This window comes from Bos indicus x Bos taurus, chromosome 21 (assembly GCF_003369695.1).
Source record: "Bos indicus x Bos taurus breed Angus x Brahman F1 hybrid chromosome 21, Bos_hybrid_MaternalHap_v2.0, whole genome shotgun sequence".
NCBI lineage: Eukaryota > Metazoa > Chordata > Mammalia > Artiodactyla > Bovidae > Bos > Bos indicus x Bos taurus.
This window is the reverse complement of record NC_040096.1, coordinates 32,059,597-32,082,141: the sequence shown is the minus strand read 5'-3', so window position 1 is coordinate 32,082,141 and position 22,545 is coordinate 32,059,597. Positions and strand designations below refer to the sequence as shown.

General features: G+C 41.1%; 1 protein-coding gene across 4 annotated transcripts in view; it reads left to right on the top strand.

The window, feature by feature from the left end:
* The first annotated feature begins 7,942 nt into the window (after positions 1 to 7,942).
* Positions 7,943 to 22,545, top strand: part of SCAPER (S-phase cyclin A associated protein in the ER) — a 423,671-nt gene continuing 409,068 nt past the window's right edge. For 2 of the 4 annotated variants that reach the window (XM_027521864.1, XM_027521861.1), the window contains exon 1: positions 7,943 to 8,024. The gene's annotated coding sequence lies outside the window, so the exon portion shown is untranslated. Of the gene's footprint in view, positions 8,025 to 8,112; positions 8,132 to 22,545 lie in introns of those variants that run through there. The other 2 variants (XM_027521865.1, XM_027521862.1) reach the window with 2 other exon arrangements.

Here is a 22,545-nt window from a genome sequence, read left to right as displayed (position 1 = left end):
GATAGAGGAGCCTGATGGGCTACAGTCCATGGGACTGCTAAGAGTCAGACACAACTGAGCATGCACACATGGTTACTCATGGTATTCATATTCCTCTTCCATAGATTTCCTTGTTACCAATATTCCAATATTATTCTTTACAAGTCTTTGAGCAATAGGCAAATGTTAGTTACTACCTATGAGCCAGAGTAGATCTATACCTCGGACCATGATCCTTATAGGCTAAGTAGACATCCACATGTACTGCCCAAAGCTCTCCCCACTGGGAGAGTTGATTTTCACATTTTCTTTCAAAGCCGCTCTTGGGTAATATAATAACAATCCACTTCCAGCTGATGCCAACATATGGTGCAGGCCCATCTTTAAACTAGGCCCAAGTTTTATTTTATTCTGCTTTGTTTTCCTCTAAGTGATGGTCATAGGGAGCTCCTCATGAGGCCCTAGAGTCCCTGCCATCTGCCTGTGCCACTTACTTGTGTCCTCCTGACCCAATCAAGGATAATCTTTCTATGCTATTTTTAATTGATGATGGTTTGTTGGTATGTATGTCTAATATTGGGCTTCCCAGGTGGTGCTAGTGTTAAAGAACCCACCTGCCATTGCAGGAGATTTAGGAGACTCGGGTTCGATCCCTGGGTTGGGAAGATCTCCTGCTGGAGGCACAGCAACCCACTCCAGTGTTCTTGCCTGGAGAATCTAATGGACAGAGGAACCCGGCGGGCGATGGTCCATGTGTCACAAAGAGTTGGAGATGACAGAAGTGACTTAGCACACATGCACATGTCTCATGTCATGGCACTTCAAGACTGGCAGATCAGAGAACATCAGTCTTTATGTCATCACGATCCAGTCTATCAGAATCTAGTGCTCTTTTAGCATAAGAGAGCATGGTATAGTGTAAAAAACTTGAGGTCCTGTGCTTTGAATCTCTTATCGGGATTTGTGCAGGGGTCCATACAGCATCCTCACTCGTCACAGAAACTTAGATCTTCTGGATTATTAGACTTGATTGGCAGAGCCTGGACCTGCTGCAGAGCCTTTTTATTTTCTGGGAACACAGGTTTCTAAGTAAATGGCTCAGAGAAATACATCCAGATGTGGTGTATGTTGCCTTCAAAATCCAAATGGGCCCACTATGATTGTGCCTCTTTCTTAGTGTTCGGATGCACAAGGTACAGAAACCTGTCTTTAGCTTTAACACAGGGATTCTTGACTTCTTCATCTTGACATTTTGAACTTGACAGTTCTCAATTGTGAGGAGGTGCCCTGTACATTTCAGGATGTTTAGCAGCATCCTTGGGTCTCTGCCCACAAGATGCCAATAGCCACTAACTCCCTTCCCTACAGCTGTGACAACCAAAAAAGTCTCCAGATATTGCCTCTTCAATGTTCAGTAGGGGACAAAATTGTTGAGAACCACTGCTGTACAGGAATAGTGCAATACTCCTTTCATAGAAGTTGTGTGTCTCTGGCATTTATGTATCTTACTGAGAATATTTGCTACTTCCTGTTCACTGAGTCAGTCAACAGATGCTATAAGTGTCTGGATCAGATGAATGTTCTACGGGATGTCCAGATGGTCAAGGTCCATGTGGGCTACACTGTGACAGTATTTGAGAATTGACATGGACCTGAAGTAAAACTGTAGAAGTCAGTTACTGTTCCTGACATATGAAAATGTGTTGCTTTGATTTTCTTTGCTAATTGATTTGAGGGGAAAATGATTTGCCAGATCAACAGCTGCATACTACATGGGCAGGACTAGGTTGATGTGTCTCAGCAAAGATGCCATATCTGGATCAAAAGGTGCAAGTGGAGTCGCTGCCTAGTCTTGTTTTGTTTTGTTTTGTTTTTGACTTGACAAATATTTATTAAGCACCTATCACACATTCAACACTGTTTTAGGTGCTAAGAATGTATCTGTGAACAAAGGAATCATGATTTATGTTTATCTATTAACAATGCTGCTTCTGCTGCTAAGTCGCTTCAGTCGTGTCCGACTCTGTGCGACCCCATAGACGGCAGCCCACCAGGCTCCTCTGTCCCTGGGATTCTCCAGGCCAGGACACTGGAGTTGGTTGCCATTTCCTTCTCCAATGCATGAAAGTGAAAAGTGAAGTCGTTCAGTCGTGTCTGACTCTTCGCGACCCCAAGGCCTGCAGCCTATGAACAATAGTTTGATGTAAATAAAAACTACAGTGAGATATCACCTCACACCAACCGGAATGAGTATCATCAAAAAACCCAAAAAAACAAATGCTGGAGAGGGTGTGGAGGAAAAGGGAACCCTCTTACACTGTTGGCAGGAATGTTACTTGGTACAACCATGAGAGAACAGTATGGAAGTTCCTTAAAAAGCTAAAAATAGAGCTACTATATAACCCTGCAATCTCACTCCTGGTCATACATCTGGAGAAAAACATGATCCAAAGGATAGCTGCACCCCAATGTCCACTGCAACACAGTTTACAATAGCCAAAACATGCTGCTGCTGCTGCTGCTAAGTTGCTTCCGTCGTGTCAGACTCTGTGCCACCCCATAGAAGGCAGCCTATCAAGCTCCTCTGTCCCTGGGATTCTCCAGGCAAGAATAGTGGAGTGGGTTGCCATTTCCTTCTCCAATGCATGCATGCATGCTAAGTCGCTTCAGTCATGTCTGACTCTGTGCGACCCCATGGACAACAGCCGACCAGGCTCCCCTGTCCATGGAATTCTGTGGGCAAGAATACTGGAGTGGGTTGCCATTTCCTTCTCCAGGACATGGAAGCAACCCAAATGTCCATTTACAAAGGAACAGATAAAGAAGATGTGGTACATATAAACAATGTTTCAAAATCTCCTCAGTAGAAGAAGCTTGGATAATCTCAATCTCTGTCTAGTTTTGCCACTGTCAAAAGCAGGAATTAAACGGAGGTGAGCTGAGACTCATCACTTTTGCATCTATCAAATCTTTGATGGTGGCACCGATCCCTGCAATTCCCAGAGGGCTGTGATACTGCATTTGGCTTGGAGAATTCAATGGACAGTACAGTCCATGGAGTCGCAAAGAGTTGGAAATGACCGAGTGACTTACACTTTCAGTTTCACTTTACCATTTTGTTCAGGAAGGGCAGTTCCAGGGACCACTTGGCTCTGCCTACCATTAACAGTTCTTTCTGCATGGGTCAGGAAGCTAGTGCAGGAAATCTGCCAGTTGCCAAGCCTATTTAGTCTAAACATGCATTTAGGACCTGGAAAATTAACTCAGCATGGGTTTACAGAACTCTCCGAGCCCTCTGTGTGATTGACGTGGATGTAAGCTTATTATCTGGTTACCCGAAGCCCTCAATCTATCCAGGGGTCCCAGAGGATTAGCATAAATTCAGATCAGTGTCTAATAATCCTTCAAAGTCTGGATATGTCCCTGCCCTCAGTGCATGCTCATTCTTTTAAAAGCCACAGGTCCTCTGGGGAAAGTCTTAGGGAAAGATTTATGGTATACAGTTGTGACAATGTTGCAGTGTCCTTCCTCAAGAGGACCCAGTTTCTCCTTTAATCACTGGACCCTGGGTATGTGCTATAACCAGGAACTGAATTAGGGGCCAAGACTTCCTTTTGTGACAATTCAAGTGAGGTTTCTGTGTACCAGAACACAACCAGTTTTCCAGGTTGTGTATATCAAGTAAAACTTTAGTAGGCTACCCATCCATTAATATTTCAGTCCTAGGGACCCTGTCATCAAGTTGGTACCCCCACAGGTCCTGAGGATCAAAACATTCTGACTGCCACTCTGCCCCTGCTGAACATTGTGGTCCATCATGGTAACTGTGGCTCCTTATCTCTATGGTTTATTATTGGCACATGGCCCCTGCCACTCTGGCAACATTCCCACTGAAACCAGGAAACCCATTTCAGTCATCCTTGGTCCAAGGAGGAGAGGCATTGCAGAGCTTCCAAGGAGGCCTGTGTTTCTCTCACTAATGTTTTCTCAGTGTCTTAGTGCCCTCTGACCCCTTCTACAAAATATAGTCAGGAGAAGGGTGAGCAGGTTACACACAATAAATTTACTCCAACATTCCCGTCACCTTGACTCTTTCATGTGTGACCCTGTAGCTTGACTTTTTTTATGTGAGTCTTTACATTTCTTTCTCCCCATTGTGCATGCTCAGTCAATTCAGTTGAGTTCAACTCTGTGACCCCGTGGATCCATCAGGCTTCTCTGTCCATGGGTTTTCCTAGCAAGAATACTGGAGTGGGCTGCGATGGCCTCCTTTGGGGGATCTTCCCCACCCAGGGGTCAAACTTGCACTTCCTGTATTGCAGGAAGATTCTTTACACTGAGCTACCAGGGAAGCCCTCCTTCTCCCTATTATTTGAGTGAAATTCTGACCGCTTAGTTTCACTGAAGGTAGGCCACTACTGAATCCTGGTTTCAATCAACCAAATCAGGCAGGCTGCTAGAGGTGCTCCCTTTAGAATATTAAGAGCAGAAGGACACCTGTGTTTAATCTGACATATTATATTCTAGCCTTTCTTTTGTAATACCCTTAGTATCTACTCTGATACAGTTTTCCAGGCTATTGCTAATGTAAATACAAAAGATACTGTAATTGTTTGGGTGTATAAGCTCATTTATCTATTTATTATCTGGAATACATCTTATAATTCTCTCCTGGTTCCTTGGATTTAACTTTAGAAGTGGGTTTGGAGGTGGTAGGGGGATACGATTTGGGGGAGAATAGATAGCTCTTTCGGAGAAGGCAATAGCAACCCACTCCAGTACTCTTGCTTGGAAAATTCCATGGACAGAGGAGCCTGGTAGGCTGCAGTCCATGGGGTCTCGAAGAGTCGGACAGGACTGAGCGACTTCACTTTCACTTTTCCCTTTCATGCACTGGAGAAGGAAATGGCAACCCACTCCAGTGTTCTTGCCTGGAGAATCCCAGGGACGGGGGAGCCTCCATAGACAGCAGACATAGGCTGCTGTCTATGGAGTCGCACAGAGTTGGACACGACTGAAGCGACTTAGCAGCAGCAGCAGCAGATAGCTCTTTTCAAGGCAACTGCTGCATATATATTCTTTCAACTGGGGAAGGTCAATAAGGAGATGGGGCTTGGGGAGGTCACCTCAAATGTCCCCATCATAAGTCACAGGACCATGCTAGTTTCCAGTTGATGTCCTAACTTTAAGGCAGTGACTTAGGCTGTGAATTCAATGTTATCACATTTTAGCAACTTGAACAAATATATTTGGTTCTGATTCTCAACAATGGTCTGTCCTTAAGTGGTAAGAAACAAGACATTCTTCACACCCTCACCCTAACCCTGCAGGTAGAAGGTTATACTGTAGAAGCTTTCTGGTTCTCTGATCACACATTGAGCTGAGAGTTTAAAGCTCTGAATTTAACATTTTCCCTCTCTAAGCTGCCTAATGCTTGTGAAGTTGTCAGCCTACTCTGTAGTCCTTATAATTATCACGACTAACACATAGCGAAGTACAGTAGCTCCAAATCTTATTTCCTTACCTTCATTTGGCATTTTCTTATAAGCAACTGCAGATACTAATTTAAGCAAATATAGTACCATTGCTTGCCCTGGATTACTAGAATTTTATTTTCCACTTGTTGGAGGTGATAAGTGCATTCAAGTTAAACAGGTGAGCAAATTAAACTCCTGGTGAACAATGGAAAGATGTGATGTTATCAGAACCTCAAAGCTAAGGCTGTCAGGCAGAATCTAGAGCCATGGCATGAGGTTCCCAGTTGGAGTTGGAGCCACAGAGATGTTGTGTTAACCACTGGAGATGATGCTCGAGGGAGAGCAAGAGAGAAGAAATTTCTTGGCTTCTCCTATCCTACTGCTGAAAGCAGAAAGAAGCAGTGAAGCCAGGGGATTCACCTGAGAAAAGCAAGAGTGGCTGGTTTTGAAGTCCTCTGTAATTCAATTCCAGTCTTATGGTACACTTTAATTTTTACTGAGTGAGTCCTTGTTCCTTGTTTTCAAGGGGATCTAACTATCAGAGTTTGTACAAAGTGCTTCGGAAGCCCAGTGGACAGAGTAGCCAAGCTTGCTGCAGGTGTGCAAGAAGGGTTATCTGAGGTCCCAGAGGTGAGAGGGAGTTTGCCAGGTGGAAAAGAAGAGCAGATGTATACTGGAGGGACCAGCGTGTCAGAAGTCAAGAGGTGGGGCAAGACAGGCAGCTAAAGGAAAAGGGACAGTTGCCTGTGTGCTAAGTCACTTCAGTCATGTTTGACTCTTTGCAACCCCATGAACTATAGCCTGCCAAGCTTCTCTGTCCGTGGGATTCTCCAGGCAAGAATGCTGGCGTGGGTTGCCATTTTCTTCTCCAGGAGATCTTCCTGAACCAAGGATCAAACTCATGTCTCCTGCATTGGCAGGCGGGTTCTTTACTACCAGTGTCACCTGGGAAACCCTATAGGATAGAAAAAAGGAAAGTTAAAGTGTTAGTCACTCAGTTGCGTCTGACTCTTTGCAACCCCGTGGACTGTAGCCCACCAGGCTCCTCTGTCCATGAAATTCTCCAGACAAGAATCCTGGAGTGGGTAGCCATTCCCTTCTCCAGGGGAGTTTCTTGACCCTGGGATTGAACCCACGTCTCCTGCACTGCAGGCAGATTCTTTACCATCTGAGCCACCAGGGAACCCTCTGTATGATAGTACCTACTTCATATTTGTTTTAAGGCTAAATGAAAAAAATAAACAGTCACTGGTACAATTTGAGCTCTAACTGTACACTAAACTATTTTAAGTGCTTTCTAAAAATTGATTCATTTAAGACTCATAAAAACCCATTAAGGTGTACCTTAAAACTACATTTTACAGATGAGAAAAAATGAAGTTTAGAGAGTTTAGTAATTTTCCCAAGGTCACACACTTACATGACGTGACCCAAAGTCAGAGTCTTTACTGCTTGCTGTTCAGTTCAGTTCTGCGGGGTGTGGTGGGTTGGATGAGAGATTTCAAGATGGGAATGGTTGTTTAGATGCTTAAGGAAATGAGAGTGAGAGGAGAAAGGGGACAATGGTAAGAGGAATAAGGCCCTAACCACCTTTTATGAAAGGGCAGTATGTGCTCTTTACCCTACTCATTTTACTTATCTCTACCCTGCTCTACGAAGGCACAGATTTTTATCTGTTCTGTTTAATTAAATCCAAGCATTTAGAATAGCATCTGACATACAGTAGGTGCTCAAAAAACACTTGTTCAATCAAAGTGCAAGTTTTCTAAGAAGGCAGGAGTTGGGAACGGCCTGAACCACCACCAGTATGGTTCCTGCCCTCACAGCACTTACAGTCCAGCTGCGAGGTAAACTCCATTGGATTCCATAACTTCCTGCATACTGTGGGTAAAAAAGGGGAGGGAAAGGTATAATGAGCTTAAGTTTCTCGGCCGGCTGAGAAGTGAATGGGGTAATACTTATGTGATAATTAAGGTCTGAATGGTTCTGACATTGTTGGATTACTTAATTCGTATGTTTGTCTTTGAAGTACAGAACACACAATTGCTAGGTCTTTGTACTTTGATCCTTTCAAGTCTGGCACACGGGCGGTGCCGAATAAAGCTTTGCGGCAGAGGGTAAGCTGTGTTTGGCTTAGGACTGCACTCTTCTGAAGCAATTTCAGAGTTACAGATTTCTGAGGCGGACTTCTATGTTCTTTATCTATGGGACAGACTATGGTGATAAAGGAAGCAGAGGAAAGGGAGGGACTGATTTCGTGAGAGAAACAACTGTGTGGCCAAAAGCGGGATGCAAGCACGGCCTGGGGAAGGGAACAGACCCGAGAAGCAGCCGCGCCCGGGTCACGAAAGAAACCCACGCCCTACCTCCCGCCTCGGCTGCCCGTCGGCGGGAAGCTGGCTGCGCTTGCGCGCGGGTTGCCGGCGAGTGGAGCACCGAGGGGCGCGGCCGCAGCTGGGAGTCACGTGGTGCGCCGGCCAGCCGCCCCGCCCCTCCGCAATCGCCCCGCCCCGCCCCTTTCCCGGCGGGACGCTCGGAGCCGCCCCGAACTGCGCAGGGCGGCCAGGGGTGAGTGTCCGCGAGGGGCGCGCGTTACGCAGAGCCGGGAGATCCTGGACTGGGGTGCGGGTCGGCGGAAGGCGTAGAGGGGGCCAAGGGGACAAAATGGCGGCGGGGTACGCCCTTTCACCCCCTCCCCTCACCTGGGAGTGCGAGCGGAGAGGGACAGGGAACACTGCTGGGGGAGGGGAGCCGCGGCAGCTCGGGAGGGCCGTGGGGTCCTTCGATGAGGCCTGGGGACAGGGGTGGGCAGGCGCTGGGCCTGCCCTGCGGACTCATCTAGGGGTGTGGGCGACAAGGGACTCCGCGCACCCCGCGGGCCGAGAGGTGGGCGGGGGGCTGCGTTACTCCATCAGAGGGACGGCCCAGGGCGGCCGCGGGTCGACGCTTTCGGAATGTCCAAACTACTAGGGGCTAACAGAGGAGCCGTCCTCCCAGCCTTTCATTTGACAGGTGATCGTCACCGTGTCATTCTCACAGGGTTTACCACGCTTTTCCTGCACGTTGACTGGGGTATTAGCTCTGCCTGGGAAGCAGGGCGGGAAAGGTCTCTGCGTTTTACAGATGCGTGAATTGAGGCCTGGAGGGGTAAAGAGTTTAACCGGGGCCTGGCACCTGGGGGTAGTAGAACCTAACCTTCTGCCTCTTTTGGTGCTCCTTGCCCAGCCCTTCATTCGCGCCTTCCCTCCCCTGCCAGTGAGGGACGGGATTGTTTGAAAGCAGACAGAAAACTGGTCCTCCAAGCAGCACCTGCTGCTGTCAAGTGGCTCCCGCTGAGATGGGGCCCGCCCGCTTGAGAGCAGCTTCTTCCTGTTGTTGGTGAACTGTATTCCTCATTCTATTTGTGCCAAGTTATTCTGACATGAAAATAGCTCTTCAGTATAATATCTTATTGAATAGAGTAATTCCTTATATATAAGCACATGTTGATTTCACCAGCGTTAGCAATTTCGTTCTCATCAGTGTCAACAATCCGAGGTGGAAGAACGAGATAAGCGTTGTACATTTTACCAGTGGGGAAACTGAGGTCATTCCTTGCCCCAGGTCAGCCGCTGGTAAATGGTTCATCTGGAATTAAGCTTTTTAAACCTAAGGTTGGTGTTCTGACCAGTGTCCCACTTTGGTTTATATTGATGCTCTGGTCCTTGTATTTTTTTTTTTTTGTCGTTGTTGTTAAATACGACTTTTCCCCAAAATATGTTCGTGGCAGATTGATTTATGCTGCATATTGAAGTGATTTGAATAATATCCACTAAGGAATTAATATTAATTACAGAGTCAATTTTTTATTATGATTTGAAAAGGTGTCAGTGGAAGTGTGGCTTAATGGCTCTGAAGGCAAACTGATCTGAGTTTGAATCCCAGCTCTCCTGCTTGTCCTTTGACAGACAAATTTTTCTGAGCCTTAGTTTCCTCACCCGTAAAATATGGATATTATTGTCTATCTCACAAGTTTGTTGATAGCAAGTAAATGAGGTGTCTAAAGCTTGAGAACTGCTTCTGCTAAGCTGCTAAGTCACTTCAGTTGTGTCCGACTCTGTGTGACCCCATAGACGGCAGCCCACCAGGGTCCCCCGTCCCTGGGATTCTCCAGGCAAAAACACTGGAGTGGGTTGCCATTTCCTTCTCCAATGCATGAAAGTGAAAAGTGAAAGTGAAGTTGCTCAGTTGTGTCAGACTCTTAGCCACCCCATGGACTGCAGCCCACCAGGCTCCTCTGTCCATGGGGTTTTCCAGGCAAGAGTACTGGAGTGGAGTGCCATTGCCTTCTCCATAGAACTGCTTCTGGCTCATATTAAACACTCACCATATGCTTTTTCCTTTTCTTTCTTTCTCCCCACTCCCTTGAGCTACAATTTTTTTTTTTTTTTTTCATTCTCTGAACCCTGATGGTTTAGGTCAGTTTACCTGGTGGATCTATATGGAAGCATAATCAGTGTGGCTATATAGATACAGTTATGAAAAAATTGGTTACTTGAGCTCCAAAGGATCTAGTGTTTTAAGCATAGACTTCAAAATTGTTCTTCCAGCTTCACAGATATTTAAGAATCTCTACATGTTGATTTGATACTGACTTCACTAATTCCTTCTTTTAAACACTATATGAAGGGGATTGACATTGTCCTCTTTCACCTTCACACCCAATCACAACCCAGCCTAGTTTAAAGAAAAAGCAAAAATTCTTTGGGAAATCATATAGGAACATTCTTTAAACACTTAGAAAGTGGTAGTGGTATTTAATAGGAAGATAAATAGGATTCTCTGTAATGGTGCAGTCTAATATCCTTTGTGAAATCAGCATTTCTGAAATTGTAGAAATGAAAAAGGCCAATGGCTTGTATAACAAACAAGTCACTAATAAAAATCTGTTTCCAGTTTTATGCCGGGATGGTAACCTTTTTCACAGACATCTGTCTGGCTTTGGCAGTAGGTCTTACGGAATATAAAGAGAAAGATCTACAGTCCATTGGTGGAGACATCCTTAAAAAATATTAGAAGGAAGTATTTTTTTGCTCTGTGACATGAAACACTAAAGATTTCATGAAACTTTACTAAAATAATTTCTACATTTTAGTGATAACTTCCTAAAGTAAGTTTATTATATATTTTGAAAACATATGCGAAGTGGAGAGAATAGAAAAATTTATTTCTATGTACCAATCTATTTCAGCAATTACCTATGTATGGACAGTCTTGCCCCACAAAAGCTGTCGCTTCCTATTCTTTTGGAAGCAAATCTCAGACATCATATTTCGTTTGTAAAGATTTCTCTATGTGTCAAGCTCGTTTTTAATATATTGTTGGAAAGGAGAGGTAATTTTGATATTTTCAAAGAAGCATGGGTTTATGGAAGAAAGTAAATACCTCTTCAGTTCAGTCACTCAGTCATGTCCAACTCTTTGCAACCCCATGAGCCTACCCAAACTCATGTCCATTGAGTTAGTGATGCCATCCAACCATCTCATCCTCTGTCGTCCCCTTCTTCTCGTGCCCTCAATCTTTCCCAGCATCCGGGTCTTTTCAAATGAGTCAGCTCTTCGCATCAGGTGGCCAAAGTATTGGAGTTTCCCCTTCAACATCAGTCCTTCCAGTGAACACCCAGGACTGATCTCCTTTAGGATGGACTGGTTGGATCTTCTTGCAGTCCAAGGGACTCTCAAGAGTCTTCTCCAACACCACAGTTCAAAAGCATCAATTCTCTGGCACTCAGCTTTCTTTATAGTCCAACTCTCACATCCATACATGACTATTGGAAAAATCATAGCCTTTACTAGATGGACCTTTGTTGGCAAAGTAATGTCTCTCCTTTTTAATATGCTGTCTAGGTTGGTCATAACTTTCCTTCCAAGGAGTAAGCGTCTTCTAATTTCATGAAAGCTGTCACCATCTGCAGTGATTTTGGAGCCCCCCTCAAAATAAAGTCAGCCACTGTTTCCACTGTTTTCCCATCTATTTGCCATGAAGTGATGGGACCAGATGCCGTGATCTTAGTTTTCTGAATGTTGAGCTTTAAGCCAACTTTTTCACTCTCTTTCACTTTCATCAAGAGGCTCTTTAGTTCTTCACTTTCTGCCATAAGGGTGGTGTCATTTGCATATCTGAGGTTATTGGTATTTCTCCCAGCAATCTTGATTCCTGCTTATGCTTCTTCAGCCCAGCGTTTCCCATGATGTACTCTGCATATAAGTGAAATAAGCAGGGTGACAACATACAGCCTTGACGTACTCCTTTTCCTATTTGGAACCAGTCTGTTGTTCCATGTCCATTTCTAACGGTTGCTTCCTGACTTGCATATAGGTTTCTCAAGAGGCAGGTCAGGTGGTCTGGTATTCCCATCTCTTTCATAATTTTCCACAGTTTATTGTGATCCACACAGTCAAAGGCCTTGGCATAGTCAATAAAGCAGAAATAGATGTCTTTCTGGAACTCTCTTGCTTTTTCAGTGATCCAGTGGATGTTGGCAATTTGGTCTCTGGTTCCTCTGTCTTTTCTAAAACCAGCTTGAAATACCTCTTAGTTAATGTATTCATGGCAATAAATATAGGATTCAAAACCTCATTAAATAACTTGGAATTATAAAATGTCTGTATTGCTTTTCAGAATACTTACTTTACTGTTATACACTTATTTTCAAGTTGGCAAATGTGAAAAATTACCAATAGTTTTGAGTGTGCTGACACCAGCATTGTTTAAGTTCCAGTCTCAGAAAGTAAATACTCAAGATTTTCTTTTATTTTAGAAGAGGCAAAAACATGAGTGATAAATTTTATGAATGTTGGAGAGTAACTGATTGAAACCCTGATTTTTCTAGAATTTACTGACAAACACGAGACAGATCATAGATAGAAGTACTGTTGTTACTTTGGTGAGTTGGGCCTATATTTTTTAGAGTCGTGCTGATAGCAGGCTTCTTCCTATTTTGGGCCTGCCATTTGATTCTTGCCTTTTCAGAACCTGTGCGCCTGAACTCAGAGAGGACAGATGCCTTTCCTGGCACTTGAGCCAGTCTTCACATTTTTATCTCTAGGACTCTCAGGTGTCTGTACATTCTGGGACTGCACGGCAGGGTAGGACAAGTGAGACTTCAGTTTATCACAGGCAGCAACTTGTTCAGAAACCTTGGGCCCAGTTAGTCCTAGTGTTCATTCCCTGCTTACTAACTTTTGTGTGTGTGTGTGTGTGTGTACTCTATTTTCTGCTTGGCCATTGTTTTCCTGTAGCCTGGAGTTCTCAAATTTAATTTGAGTAGCACTCCCAGTATTTTGCCATATTCATTTTTTTATATTAGCAGATTTTTCATTTATGGTGGTGTTATGGTTCCTTTTAAAATTTAAGTCAAAATGTAGTTCTTTCGATAGAGAAATGTTATGTAGATAGTAGTACAGATGGTAGTTAGGACAAGTATGAAAGTAGTAACTGAAATTTTGGAAATTCTAAGTCCTTTTTTTAAAAAGCTTTGTTGAGATATTTCGCATAGAAAATTCAACTGTTAAAGTGTACATTTCAGTGGTTTTTTAAAAAAAAATTTGCATCTACAAATCAGTAAATGTGATATGCCACTTTAACAAAATGAAGGCTGAAAATCATGATTTCAATAAATGCAGAAAAAAGCACGTGACACCATTTAACACTCATTTATGATAAACACTCTCAACACAGTGCGTTTAAGAGGAATATACGTCAACATACTAAAGGCCATATATGAAACAGACCTTCAGTTAATATCATACTTAATGGTGAAAAGCTTAAATCGATCTCTCTAAATTCGGGGCAAGACAAAGATGCCAACTCTTGCCATTCTTATTCAACATAGTATTGGAAATCCTGGCCAGAGCACTCAGGCAGGAAAAGGAAGTAGAAGGCATCCAAATTGGAAAGAAGATGTAAATTCATCACTATTTATGGATAACATGATTTTATAAATAGAAAACCCTAAGGATGTCACCAAAAAACTTAGAAATAAATACAGGGGAATTCCCTGGCAGACCACTTGTTAGGACTCCACACTTCCACTGCAGGGGCACAGGTTGATCCCTGGTTGAGGAACTAAGATTCCACATGCCGATAAGCCAAAGAAAGAAAAGAAATAATAATTACAGTATAGTTGCAGGATACAAAATAAAAATACAGAAATCTGTTGTATTACTATATGCTAACAATGTGCTAGCAGAAAGAGAAATTAGGAAAAGAATCCTATTTAAATTGCAATAAAATAATAAAATAGGAATGAAAGTAAGGATTTGAAAGACCTTTAAACTCAAAAATATAATACATTGTTGAAAGAAATTTAAGAAGACACAAATAAATAGATATTCCATGCTTATGGATTGGAAGAATTAATATTGTTAAAAAGGCCATATTACCTAATGCAATCTACAGATTCAGTGCAATCCTGTCAACATTCCAGGAGAAATAAAGCCAAAAATTATGAACTTTATATAATATTAAAATTTATATGGAGGCACAAGATACTGAATAATCAAAGCATCCTAAGAGAAAAGAACAAAACTGGAGGTATCACACTTCCTGATGGCAAACTATTTTGAAAAGCCATAGTAAGCAATACAGCATGACATTGACAGAAAAATAGATACACTTACCAGTAGAAGAGATTTGAGAAATAAACCCACTCATATATGGACTACAAAGGAACAAAGCTCATAAAATGGAGGAAGGACGGCTTCTTCAACAGGTAGTCCTAGGAAAACTTGACAGCAAGATGCAAAAAAAAGAAACTAGACTGCTATCTCACACTGTACACAAAAATCAACTCAAAATGAATTAATGATTTAAATGTAAGACCTGAAACCATAAAACTCCTAGAAGAAACTGTGGGTAGTATGTTCCTTGACATCAGTCTTAGCAATATCTTTCTAGATTAGTTTCTTAAGCCAAGGGGAAACAAAAGCAAAAGTAAACAAATGGGACTACATTAAATTAAAAAACTTATGTGCGGTAAAGGAAACCATCAACAAAACAAAAACAACCTACTGAGTGGAAGAAGGTATTTGCAAATGATGTATCTGATAAGGGGTCAATATCCAAAATGTATAAAGAACTAATACAGCTCAACAGCAACAAAAAGAAACAATTTATTGAAAAGTGGGCAGATGATCTGAATAGTTATTTTTCCAATGAAGATATGCAAATGACACATGAAAAGATGTTCAACATCGTTAATTAATAGGGAAATGCGAATCTAAGCTGTAATGAGATATCTCTTCATGCCAGTTAGAATGGCTATTATTGCAAAGCAAAGAAATAACAAATTTTGGTGAGGATATGGAGAAAAGGGAAACCTTATGCACTGTTGGTGGGACTGTAAATTGGTGCAGGCACTTTAGAAGACATTATGGACATTCTTCAAAAATTAGGAATAGATCTACCGTATGATCCAGCTAGCCCACTTTCTGGTATTTATTTAAGGAATATGAAAACACTAATCTGAAAATATAACTCTGCCCCCATGTTCATTGCCACATTATTTATAATCACCAAGATGTGGAAACAATCTAAGTGCTCATCAATAGATGAATGGATAAAGAAGATGTGATATATATGTATTTGTATACACACATAATGAAGTACTATTCATCCATAAACATGGATAGAGCTTGAGTGTACTATGCTCAGTGAAGTAAGTCGCATGGGAGAAAGACAAATACTGTAAGATTTCACTTATGTGAAATATAAAAACAAAAAATAAGTGAACAACCCAAACCAGAAGAAACATGCGGATACAGAGAACAGAATAATGGTTACCAGAGGAGAAGGGACAGGAGGGGAGTAGGGTACAATGGATAAAGGTAGTTAACTGTGTTGACAGATGGAATCTGAATTTTTGGTGAGCACACTGTTGGGTATACACAAGTAGAAATATCATGTTATGTACGTGAAAGTATGTAACGGTATAAGCCAAGGTTACCTCAATAAAAAATAAATCTTAGAAAAGGCTCCTGCCAATGGTTCAGTCCCTGGGGAGTGTTCTGATTGGCTTATAGTCTCTGGAAGATACTTCAGGATTAGAAAGTGGGTCTTCATCACTTATGGTCTATGCACTTTTTAATCAGGTGTTTTTGTGCTGATTCCTGGGTTGAGTAAATCTACCTGTGAGTTTTTAAGAGTGGTTGTCCATTCCCAGAAGTTCTGTAGATTTCCTGGACGTATTTTCTATTGTTATTTAAAGATAGTTGTTTGGGGGCTCATCTCTCCTGTGCAGGATCTAGGGGTTGGAGTGCTTGATGTGGAGCTCAGATCCCTTGCTTTTCAGAGAAAAGATCCGTATCTTCTGGTGCCTCCTAATTGTGAATTGACACAGCTGGTATTGCGGTTTTCCTTGGTTGAACTGTCTCTGCCTCTCTCATCCTGTGCCTTTCATGTCTGTATTGATGTTCTGGCCTTTGTTGTGGAAGTTCTTTTTACCAAGTTTTTATGTCCCTTTCCAAGGAAATTATTCATGTATAGTTTTAGATTTGTTGTATACATAGGAGGAGTTGAGTTCAGGATCTTCCTGCAGCACTATAAGAACCCTCCCCATCCTTTTTTTTTTTTTGATATTTGAAATACAACTTTATTCTGATTCTAAACGAAAAGGAATGGGAATGACAGTAACAAACAAGATTCCACCTCTCAATATTGTCATGTGACTATAGCAGTCTTATATTTGAAACTCAAGGAGGAAACAGCTGTGTTCCGAAACACCTAAATATGCAGGTCCAAAAAATCAAGGTATTTTTTTTTAAACTGCCACATTCACTCCAAAGCCCATCCGTCTCCTTCAGCATCCAAAGATTAAGCACATGTTCTGCTTAGCTATATAATAAAGTGGCAAACACGCTGTACCACTGACATCACAGGACAGTTGCCTATAAATCTTTTCTTAGAGCAGTTTTAGAATTGCAGCAAAATTAGGAGGAAAATACAGAGACTTCCTATATACTCCCTGTCTCTACTCATGTATAGTGATGTGAAGTCGCTCAGCCGTGTCCGACTCTTTGTGACCCCGTGGACTATAGCCTACCAGGCTTCTCCGTCCATGGGATTCTCCAGGCAAGAATACTGGAGTGGGTTACCATTTCCTTCTCATGTATAGCCTCTCCATTATCAACATCCCTTGCCAGAGTGGTACATTTGTTACGATTGATGAACCTACACTGGCAAATTGTTGTAACCTAAAGTCCATAGTTTACATTACTCTCTACTATTGGTGTACATTTTATGGGTTAGGACAAATGTGTAATGGCAGGTGAGGACTTCTCAGGCGGCTCAGTAGTAAAGAATCTGCCTGCCAGTGCAGGAGATGTGAGTTTGATCCCTGGGTCAAGAAGATCTCCTAGAGGAGGAAATGGCAACCCACCCCAGTATCCTTGTCAGGAAAATCCCATGGACGGAGAAGTGTGGCAGGCTACAGTTCATATAGACGCAAAGAGTTGGACACGACTGAGTGAGCATGCACACACACACACACATAATGACAGGTATCCATCATTATAGTATTATACAGAGTGCTTTCACAGGCCTAAAGATTCTCTTTTCTCTGCCTATTCCTCCTTCCCCCTCAATCCCTGGCAGTCGTTGATGTTTTTCCTGTCTTGGTAGTTTGACTTTTCCAAGAGCTTCATTTCTTTTATGAATGAATAATAATTCTGTTGTGTGGGTACCACGTTTTTTTAATCCATTCATCAGTTGATAGACATTTGGATTGTTTCAGCTTCTGAATACTATAGACAACACTTCTGTGAACATTTATGTATAAGCTTTTTTGTGGGCCTGTTTTCATTTCTCTTAAGAATGCAATGGATGGTTTGTACTGTAACTCTGTATCTAACCACTCTAGGAACTGCCAGACTGTTTACAGAACCAGCTGCACCATATTGCATTCACAATCAGCAGTGTATGGTGGGTTCCAATTTTTCACATCATCTGTAACGCTGGTTTTGTTTGTTTTTTGGGTTTTTGATTTTTGATTATAGCCATCCTGGTATTTGTGAAGAGGTATCTCACTGTAGTTGTTAGGTTGTGATTTGTGTTTCACTAATGACTAATACTGTTTAACATCATTTGATGCTCTCACCAGCCATTTATGTGTCTTTTTGAGAGAAACGATAACATAGCCTTTAAAACTTGTTTTAAAATTTATTTTATTTTTTTGGGTTTTCTCCAGTTGTGATGAACTGGGGCTACTCTCTCGTTGCGGTGTGTGTACTCCTCATTGTGGTGGCTTGTCTTGTTGTGGAGCATGGGTTTCAGTCGTGGTGCGTGTGGGCTCAGTAGGTGTGGTTCCCGGGCTCTAGGACACAGGCGCAGTAGTTATGGCACACAAGCTTAGTTGCTCCGAGGCATGTGGGATCCTCTCGGATCGGGGAGCAAACCCATGTCTCCTGCATTGGCAGGTGGATTCTCCATGACTGAGCCACCAGGGAAGCCCTAATATAACATTTTTAACCCGACACAATGGTGGCATTTAACCTGACATGGGCTCTTGGTATCACTTCTGTGCTTGCTCACTCTATTGATTTTTTATCCAAATGGATGGCTCCTCAGAAATTCTTTGTGGTATTTAAGTTTGTGCTAAACATGTCCCTTAATGTATTTATTAATCTACAAATTATAGTTCACAAAGTTTGTTTAATTATGTCACATTTGCTTATTTTTACATTTGTTTCCTTTGTCTTAGGAGACAGATCCAAAAATATGTTGCCTCAGTTTATATCAAAGAGTGTTCTGCTTGCATTTTCTTCTAGGAATTTTATGGTTTCTGGTCTTACATTTAGGTCTTTAATCCATTTGGATTTATTTTTATATTTGGAGTGAGAAAATGTCCCAGTTTTTTCTTTTACATGTAGCTGTCCAGTTTTCCCATCACCAGTTATTAAAGACACTGTCTTTATTCCTGTTGTATATTCCTTCCTCTTCTGTTGTAAATTAACTGACCATAAGTGCATGGGTTTTTTTCTGGGCTCCCTATTCCATCCCCCTGATACATGTGTCTGTTTCTGTGCCGTTAGTATATTGCTTTGGTTATTGTAGTTTTGTAGTGTAGTCTGAAGTTAGGGAGTGTGAGTCCAGATTTGTTCTTTTTTCTAAAGATTGCTTTGGCTATTCAGTTTCTTTTGTGATTCTAAATGATTTTTAGGATTATTGGTCTAGTTCTGTGCAAACATGTCACAAGTATTTTGACAGGGATTGCATAAATCTGTAGATTACTTTGGGTAATATTAACAATATGAATTCTTCCAGTCCATAAACATGGGTCATCTTTCCATTTCTTTGTATCATTTTCAGTTTCCTTCATCAGTGTCTTATAGTTTTCAGAGCGTAGGTCTTTTACCTCCTGGGTTAAGTTTATTCCTATATATATATATATATATTTTTTTTTTTTTTTGATGTGATTTTAAATGGGATTTTTTTTTTTTTTTTTGCTTTCTGATAATTCACTATTAGTGTGTAGAAAAGCAACATATTTCTGTGTGTTAGCCTTGTATCCTGTAACTTTACTAAACCTACTTATCAGTTGTAATAGTTTTTTGGTTGGGACCTTAGTATTTTTTGTATAGAGCATCATGTCATTTGCAAATAGGGACAGTTTTACTTATTTCCTTCCAATTTGGGTGTCCTGTTTCTTTTTATTGTCCAGTTACTATGTGTAGGATTTGCAATACTATGTTAAAGAGAAGTTGTAAAGGTGGAAATCTTTGTCTTGTTCCTGATCCCAGAGGAAAAACTTTCAGCTTTTCACCATTGACTATGATGTTAGCGGTGGATTTGTCATAAATAGCCATTATTATATTCAAATGTGTTCCTTCTGTACCAACTATGATAAAAGTTTTTGTCATGAATGGATGTTGAATTTTATCAGATATTTTTTCTACATCTATGATTATGTGATTTTTATTCTTCCTTTTGTTAATGTTGTGTTTTACATTGATTGATTTACAGATATTGGGTCATCCTTGTATCCCTGGAAAAACCCCTGCTTGATCATGTGTGTGATCTTTCTATATATTATTGAAATCAGTTTGCTAATATTATGTTGAGGATTTTTACGTCTGTATTCATCAGAGATGTTGCCCTGTAATTTTCTTTTTTTGGAGTATCTGTGTTTCTTTTTGGTATCAGCATGATGGTGGCATTGTAGGATGAATTTGGGAGTATTTATTCCTCTTTAACTTTTTGAAATAGTTTAAGAAGGTTAAGTATTAGTTCTTCATGTGTTTGGTAGAATTCCACTATGAAGCCATCAGTTCCTGAACTTTTGTTTGCTGTCAGTTTTTTTTTGATTACTAATTCAATCTCACTGCTAGTGATTGGTCTGTTCAGGTTGTCTATTTCTTCTTGATTCTGTCTTAGAAGTTTGTATGTTTCTAGAAATTTATCCATTTCTTCTGTTTGTTGCCAGTTTGTTGCCATATTCTCATAAGATTTTGTAGTATTCTCTTATGATTTTTTTTTTGTATCTCCATGATATTAGATGTAGTTTCTTCTCTTAATTTCTCATTTTGTTTATTTGGATCCACTTTCTTTTTTTCTTGATGAGCCTGGCTAAAGGCTTTAAATTTTGTCATTTCAGAAAACCGGGTGCTGATGAAATTGATCTTTTCTGTTTTTTGGTCTCTATTTTATTTATTTCCTCTCTGGTCTTTATTATTTCCTTCCTTCTGCTCACTTTGAGCTTTTTGTTCTTTTTTTTTCCCTAATTACTTTAGATGCTAGATTGGATTATTTACGATTTTTTGTTTTGTTTGTTTCCTGACATAGGCTTATATTGCTATAAACTTTCCTCTTAGATTTGCTTTTGCAGCATCACATAGGTTTTGGAGAATTGTGTTTTTATTTTCATTTGTCTGAAGGTAATTTTTGATATCCTTTTTGATTAGTTCATTAATCGCTTGATGTTTTTATTAGTGTACTGCTTGGTCCCCATGTGTCTGTGTTTTTCTCATTTTTCTTCCTGTAATTGATTCTTTTTTCATACCATTGTGGTTAGAAAATTGCTTGATATAAACTTTCTTCAATTTGTTTAGACTTGTTTTGTAGCCTAGCATATGATCTGTTCTGGGGAACATTCCTTGTGCACTTGAAAAGAATGTGTTGATGTATATCTACTTGTTTTAAACTGGTAGTCATTTAAATCAAAACATATTCTAAAAGATCTGCATTTTTCTCACCCCCACTATATTTTGTATTCTTTACATTATATTTTACATCTTCACATGTATCCCTTAACTGTTCATTGTAGTTATAGTTGATCTTACAGTTTTTATTTTTTCATTTTTATGCTGACTTATTTAAATGGTTGATCCTCAGCCTTTGCTGTATATCTACCATACCACAGCCCTTAATAGTAAGGGCTAAATGGTTACTTACTGTAATAGTGGAGTTTTCCTTTAATAGAAATTCTTACTTCTTGTTGTATTCGTTTCTTTTCCACTTAGGGAAGACTTTATAACATGTCTTTTAGGATTGGTTTAGAGTTCATGGACTCTTTTACTTGTCTGAGAAGTTCTTTATCTCTCTTTCAGTTCTGACTCATAATTTTGCTGGGTAGAGAGTATCCTAGTTTTTCCCTTTCAGCATTTAGAATATTTCATGCCACTCCTGTCTGGCCTGCAGGCTTGCTACAGAAGCCTTATGGGTGTTCCCTTGTATATGACTCTGTTCTTCTCTTGTTGCTTTTAGAATTCTCTCTTTAAGTTTTGCCACTTTAATTGTGATATGTTTTGGTATGGGTCTGTTTGGGTTCATCTTGTTTGGGACCCTCTGTGCTTCCTGTATCTGATTATCTGTTTCCATCTTCGGGTTTGGAAAGTTTTAAGCCATAATTTTATCAGATACACTTTTGAATGTTTTCCTTCTCTCTTCTCCCTCTGGGACCCCTATAATGCAAATCTCAGTATGCTTGATGTTTTCTTAGATGTTGCTTAAACTGTTTTGATTAAAAAATTTTTTTCTTACTGTTGTGGTTGGGTGATTTCCATTTTTCTATCTTCCAGATAACTTGTGAAATCTTCTGTATTACCTAGTCTGCTCTTAACTTCCTTCTAGTTTTTTTTTTTTTTTTTTTATTTCATTTATTGCATTCTTCAGATCTAACTGGTTCTTTTTTGTTTTCTAGTTCCTTGTTAAAACCCTCTCTGTGTTCATCTGTTCTTTCCCCTAATTTGGTTAGCATTCTTATTCCTGTTTTGATCTCTTTTCCTGATAAATTGTTTATATTTTTTTGTTTTTTTCTTTTTCTTTCACTTGAAATAAATTCCTCTGTCTTCTCATTTTGATCAGCTTTCTCTGTCTCTGTAAACTTAGGTGAAACTGTTAACTATGATGATCTTAAAGGGGTATCCTTTTGTGGGTGTGTCCTTATGCAGTCTGTGTGAGCCTACTGGCTTTGGTGGGAGAGCTGGATCTGAAGTGAGCACAAGTCACATCTTACCCCAGATTTGCTGGCAGCTGTCACTGTGGTGGGAGGTGGGGCTGTAGAAGGAAGAGCAAGAGTCAGAACCAGGTGTGAGCTAGGACTTTGGTGCTCAGTAGAGAACACACCAAGGTGCTGGAGCAGAAGCCTTAAGGGTGGGTCCAAACTGCTTCCATTCCCTCTTAGTGTATGTTCTCTTCTCTCACAGCATTGGCATCATTCCTCAGAAGGGAGCTACACTGGAGCAAGAGGGGCAGGAGCAGCCCACTCAGTGTGGGTTGGGGCATGCGCCGGGACTGTCTTGGCACATCAGAGTCCACACTACTCTGCATCTGCTGCCTCTAGGAGTGCTAGTAATAGCTGCTGCTAAGTCGCTTCAGTCGTGTCTAACTCTGTGTGACCCCATAGATGGCAGCCCACCAGGCTCCCCCGTCTGTGGGATTCTCCAGGCAAGAACACTGGAGTGGGTTGCCATTTCCTTCTCCAATGTATGAAAGTGAAAAGTGAAAGTGAAGTCGCTCAGTCGTGTCCCACTCTTCACTGCCCCATGGACTGTAGCCTACCAGGCTCCTCCGTCCATGGGATTTTCCAGGCGAGAGTACTGGAGTGGGGTGCCAT